This window comes from Mustela lutreola, chromosome 5, assembly GCF_030435805.1.
Source record: "Mustela lutreola isolate mMusLut2 chromosome 5, mMusLut2.pri, whole genome shotgun sequence".
Lineage (NCBI taxonomy): Eukaryota > Metazoa > Chordata > Mammalia > Carnivora > Mustelidae > Mustela > Mustela lutreola.
In genome coordinates this window covers 140,134,359-140,140,555 of record NC_081294.1, presented here as the reverse complement: position 1 = coordinate 140,140,555, position 6,197 = coordinate 140,134,359, and the positions used below count along the sequence as shown (strand labels likewise).

General features: G+C 52.0%; 1 protein-coding gene across 5 annotated transcripts in view; it reads left to right on the top strand.

Moving 5' to 3' along the window:
• The first annotated feature begins 203 nt into the window (after positions 1–203).
• The window catches only part of SNCAIP (synuclein alpha interacting protein), a 156,224-nt gene continuing 150,230 nt past the window's right edge, over positions 204–6,197 (top strand). For 2 of the 5 annotated variants that reach the window (XM_059175752.1, XM_059175748.1), the window contains exon 1: positions 799–946. The gene's annotated coding sequence lies outside the window, so the exon portion shown is untranslated. Of the gene's footprint in view, positions 319–797; positions 947–1,085; positions 1,592–6,197 lie in introns of those variants that run through there. The other 3 variants (XM_059175749.1, XM_059175751.1, XM_059175750.1) reach the window with 3 other exon arrangements.

Here is a 6,197-nt window from a genome sequence, read left to right as displayed (position 1 = left end):
GTCGAATGAAAAAGCCATTATTTCAGCGCAAGGTCTCCATCCAGCACCCACGCCGGAGCAAAGGACAGTCCGGGCCAAGCCCCCTTTGCCATCCACTCCTCGCCGAAGCCCTGGAGGGCGCGAGCAGGAGGGAGGAGAGGGGGAGAGGACTCCGTGCCAGCGCCACCTCCTCTGCCAAAGGCTCCTCAAGCTCAGCAGTGCCCCAGGACTGTGCCCACCTTCCGTTTCTCCTCCCCGAGTCCCTTTTCCCGGTTCAGGCTGGACCGGCGGACTGGTTTGGGGACCAATGAGGGGGCAGCCGCTGACGCGTGGATCCCGGTGAGGGGCGATTTCATTTCCAGGGGGAGAGGCCGCCGAGCGGGGGGCGGAGGAGAAAGGGGGGAGCGGGGGCAAAAAGTCGGAGGGGAGGAGAGTAGCAGCCCAGCTGCCGAGGAGCCGAGGCGGCAGAGGTGGACCGGCGAGAGGTGGAGAAGGAAGCGCAGGTTCGCGGACCGGAGCCGCGGAGCCGGCGGGGAGGCAGCGCGGGAGGGGCGCGGGCCGGCCGGGGAGGGTGGCCGTCAGTCCCGCGGAGCGGGACTCGCGGCCCGGGGCCAGGGGCGCGCGCGGGGCGGAGGCAGTCCCGGCGGTGTGGCCGCGCCCCCGTCCCTCGCGGTGCGCCCGCGCCGCGCCGCGCCCCCGCATCCCCCCGCGTCCCCCCGCGCCGGCTCCGCGCCCGGCCGCCCCGGGGCTGCCCCCGCCCCGCGCGCGCCCGTTGGGGGGCCGGGGGAGCGGCGCCGGCGGCCCGGCCGCATTGTGACGTAGCGGGCCGCGGCAGCGCCTCTGCCGCCCGCCCGCCCGCTGCCCGCCCGCTCCCGCTGCGGCGGCTCCTGCTCCCGCCGCCGCCGTCCACCCGTGCGTCCGTCAGTCGGTCTGCGCTCGCGAGTCGCCGGCGCGCCGGGCGCCCCCGGTGAGTCCAGGTCCCGGCGGGCGCGGCGGGGAGGCGGGGGGCGGCGGCGCGGGCGGCTGAGCCTTTCCAAGTTTGCACCGGGCGACCCCGGCGGGTGTCGCCCCTGCTTCCCACAGCCCCCGGGCCCCCTTTGTGCCGCGAGTCCGGGCGGCCCGGGCAGCGGCGGCGCCTCTGCAGAGCGGGTTTGGGGGAAGGTCTCTATAGTAACAGCGGCGGCGGCTGCCGAGCGGCAGCTTTCCTCTGGGGAAGGGGGGAGACAGCCCCCGCCTCGGCTGCCAAAGGATTGTTCTCTTCCTTTGCGCGTTTCGTGTGGTGGTTATCCGCGCTGCCACCTCACCTCGTGTCGGAGGCGGGGATGGGCAGGGCCCCAGCTCCTGAGAGCCCGGAGGACGAGGGGCCAAGTAATAGTAACAGCGACAGTACCCAATGACAATACTAATCAGCGCGGAAGGGGACGGCTGGGGTGGCTGCCGCTCCGGGGAGCCCCACGCGCATTCCCGGGGCTCCCTGGCTGCCTCCCGCTCCAGCCGGGGCTCAGAGCTGCCCCGGGCGCTGTCCTGCTTCCCAGGCTCGTCCGCGTCGATTTGAGCCGGGAACGTGCCTCTCTTGGCCTTCCCTCGTGGTGAGGACTTTCATCTGCAGGTGGTAAGTGAGGTGAACTGGTATTTTGGCTATTGTCAAATGCCACGTTTTGTTTATTTCATTTTTTACGAAAAGAAAAGAAGGGAAAATTATGAGCCATTCCTGGCAGCCATACAGTTTCCACAGGAAATACTAGCATTCTTTGAGGAACACGCTACTGCTTGCAGCGAAGAAAGTCTTTACGAAACAAAAAGGCAACAGCATTGTTGCTCGTTTTCAATGGACCGCTAGGAGGGGGGGTGAGGGGTGGAACGTGTTGTTTTTTCCTGTGGGAACCTTGCTTTCCTTGGGAAAGTTCATTGAGGAAGCAGTACTCTTGGTGTCGGTTTTGCCCTGGCTGGTGGCTGGGCCTCCTCACTTCTCTCCACTATGAGGGACAAGTGCCCATCAGAGAGCCTGGAGGCAGGGAAGAACTCAGAGGAAGGGAAAGCCTGGGCAGGACAGTCTCGCCACACACCACGTGCTGTGGAGTCCGGCCAGGGTGCATTTTGCAAAATGAAATAAGGGCTGTCTGGGGAGGTTTATGAGGATTACATGTGTGCAGAGAATGTCAGTTCTCCAAGGTGTCACTCTAAACACGTAATTTTCAAGCACCACTCTCCTTGCTGAATCTGCAAGAAGGCAAAAACCTATTTCTCTTATTACGGAGCAGACATCCCCATTGGGAATGGATTGAAATCTGTATTTCATTTGTACATATTGAAATTTTAAAAGGCAGAGAGAACAAGGTCTAGGGAAGCAGTATGCTAATGTGTTCGCATCTGGGAGAAGATGTCTATTGGCTACTCCCCATGCAGCTCAATGTTAATTTAGGCTCAGCATGGTTCGGGGTTCCGAGTGGAAGGAACTTTAAGGGGCTCTTAAAACTATTTGAAGAAGGTGTGACATTTTGCTGTCAATCACGGAAGTCTCTCCCAAAGGCAGTTCTAACTGGAGATTACCCATAGCCAAATATGTAGGAGTTCCCAGGTCTAGAATCAGAAAGAAGAAGGTGGTACTTCTCTTAAGGATCTTTTGGACATCTCAAAAATAAAATAGAACAAAATAAGGGATATAACTTTGAATGTAAACTTCATTTTCTCCATCCGAAGAATTTCATGAAGGAAGGTTACAAGACAGTAGATGTGAAGTGAGGCTGCGTTTATTGATTTGACATTTACCATGTGTTGATGTCTGAAAGGAAGTGACTAGCGTAGATGAATCTCTCTCTCTATATTATGTCACAGTTTTGCTAATTCCAGGCACTTGGTGCAGGTGTCTGTGGAAATGTGGAACAGAGGCCAAGAAACTTTGTGAGCACCCTTGTTTTGGAAGGAGCTGTAGTAGTACTTTACTGCTCTTAAGAGGAGGGAAACCCACACGAACATCTAATACAAACAAATGATCTTTGATATTATCAGAGAAAGCTTGGAGCTGTTTTTCTTGCCAGATTTAAGGCATTGCTTGTCAGAAGAGGAAATCTCCCAAGGAGCAGGTGCACCATTATAAGAAACACAAGGGAAATTCTCTTTTAAATGCAAAAATCTAATTGAACCAGCAACAAGAGAATCAGTGACACTCTTAGAATAGAACCCTTATTTTTGGCAGTCTGTCAGGTTATAGTTGCAAACCACATAGGAGAAATCTGTGTCTTGGGAGAACAATAACATCCTGGCGAAAATCTAACAATTGCTCCTGTGAAACTTTTACCCTTATGTATTTGTTTCCTTGGGTGCCTTTGATCGACAATCAGGTTTAGTTACAAGGAGTAATTTATTGAAAATGAATCAATAAATCGGTTACTTGTAGGATTTACACTTTGGATGATTTTGCATTTCACATGGATGAGATAACCAGATTTCATTTATAGTTTGCATCTTCACTCTCTTTTAAGCTTTAAAGTCAGTGATCAGGTTATATGTTGAAATGATGACTATGAATTGATGAAACTGATGGCTAGGCTCTGGGCAAGCACTAATTGATTCCTAAACAATTGCAGTGTATTCATTTCATGCATGTGTAACATATAAAAATATGAAGTGCACGATCTCTTCACACGGCACTTAGAAGGGAGGAAATAGGACCCACAAAAGATACCTTATGGTTGAGCACCCAAGATGCTGAATAGTCATTGGAAAGGAGTTCTGGGGAGAAAATGACCAAATCAGTTCACATGTGTTATCAGTTAGGGGTCGCTGCCTAACCAATGACCCCAAAATGCAGTTGCTTAAAGCAGCTACTGAAGCTCATGATTCTGTGGTCCGTGGTTTGGGCTGAGCTCAGTTGGGTGGTTCTTCTGCTGAACTTGACGGGCATCTTCAGTCTGCTGGTAGGTGGGCTGCTGGCAGGATGATGGAATGGCTTCGGTTACATCTGGCAGTTACCATGCTGTTAGCTGGATGAACAGGTGACCAAGGCATATACCTCCTGTTCTTGAGCCGACGAGACTGGGCATCTTCACATAATAAATCCTGTACCAAGAGCAGCAAAAGAGCCAAGTGTGAAGCCTCTGCTTATATCCTATTTGTTGCTCTCCCATGGTTCAGATCAAATCACAAGGTCACCTTGCATTCCAGGAGTGTAGAAAGATGCCACTTATAATGAGAGACAGCCACACACACAAAAAAAATTTCAGCCCTTCCCCCCTCAATTTATTGCATGTTTGAACAATCATTTTGGCCTATGTTTTCTACTAAGGAAGAGTCTACTGTAAGTCAGGAGAGATTAGTGGGCAGGCCAGAATTTAGGTTAGGAAATGAACTGTACATCACTGTCTTGTAGTCTTTGTTCTATAAACCTTGGGTAGGTGAGGAATAGTGCAGCAATAGTAAAATTTGAGTCACAACCTTCTGCCAGGGGTGTCAGGTTGGTTTGGGGACAGTAGGCTGGTGGCACCTCCCACCGTCGTTGGGAGGTGAGGAAAGCTCTGGCAAAGGAGGAGGCAGAGACAGTGGAAAAGAGAGGATCACTCTGGGTGGGGGTCCCATAGTTTAGGTTTAGGTGACTGCTGATGATAGGGCATGACTGAAAGCCCCCAGTCCAAATCATCCTGAAATTTTAAAAAAGCCTAAGTGCCATCGTGAGAAACAGAGAAATCAGTAAGTGGTTTATTTGGGGGGGGGGGAGAAGAAAAATTCAGTTCCAGAAGGGTTGATTAAAAGAGATAAATTGAATGTGAAAGGACTTCATAAACTGCAGAGTATGTATAAGTTTAGCTGTGGCTTAGTGCTTAAGTTGCAGTGAATTGTAGAGACTTGAGTTTCTCTAGAGTAAAGCAACAGAAACCAAGAGGCAACCTGAGAATACCTCAGAGGTCAAAGGGAAGTCAGAAGAGCCACTTTCGGGATGGAAAGGGAATCACTGTGGGGTTGGGGGAGTAAGAACTCAAGTTCTTTTACTGCAAAGCACAGCCAGAGGTCTGCCCATGGACTTAGCATACCCGCAAAGAGAAAACCTTTGGGGGTGCCTGGGTTCAGTCAGTTGGGCATCTGACTCTGGGTTTTGGCGCCCATCATGATCTCAGAGTTGTAAGATGGAGCCCTGGGTCGGGCTCTGCCCTCAGCACGGAGACTACTTCTCCTCTTCTCTCTGCCCCTCCCCTCGTTCTCTGTTTATCTCAAATAAATAAATAAAATCTTAAAAGAGAGAGAGAGAGAGAGAAACCTTTGGCCCAGCATAATGGCATGCACACTGCTTAGCTGCGCATGTTAGCTGACAGCCCCACTAAGACAGCACCCATGGGGATTCAGTAGGAGGACAGGGGCGTACTGCTGTCAGAAGTGAAACTAGACCCAGGGGCGCAGAACCAACACATGCCCAGCAGTAATGAACCCTCGCAGATTTATTTGGACCTAGCAACCCGAGAAGCCCACAGGGTAGGAGCTGACAGTTCAGGCCTACTTACCTAGAGCTCTGCAGGTGCATTCATAAGAAAGAGTTAAACCCATGCTAGTGTCGGGGGCTTTGCATGGAAAGAGAGTAAAGAAAGAAGGCCCAACATCGCGCGTCCTCCAGGCTCCTCCATAAAAATCGGCGGTTGTTTTATTAGAGGGGAGAGGAATTCAAAACGCGTTCAACGCTTTTTCACCTAAGGGCTCAGTGAAGGTGCGGCTTTACCAGCCTGGCTTTATTGACGGCCAGTCTGAAATTCAGGTGGCCTCGTCCGCAACAAGCGCAGCTGCGGGCCAGACAGAACCACCTGGCCGCTCTGGCGTCGCACAATTAGTCTGAGCGGCGCGCACAGCTGCTCGTTATGGAAGGCCGCGGATGGACCCGCTCAAATCCAAGCACACCACTTTTTATTGCTGCTTTTGTACAAGTCTAAGAGCCCTGAAGATATTCCATAAATGTTAATTTAATGAGTGAATGTACCATGATCTGGTACAGTAACCTTTTCTAAAGCAGTCTGGTTTGACTTTTCATTAGTCACAGTAGCATTTGCTATAAAATCCCTAAATGTCTTCGGTGGATTCAAATGTTTCAAGGTACTATTGTCTCAGTTACGGAGGTTTTTATAATCCACCACGCAACAGACCTAGCCTTTCCTTTTTTGAGACACGGTTTTCTTTACTTCTTACCTTTATCGGCGGCTCTTGGCCGCAAGTCAGAGAAGCCCAGTTTATACCTGGTT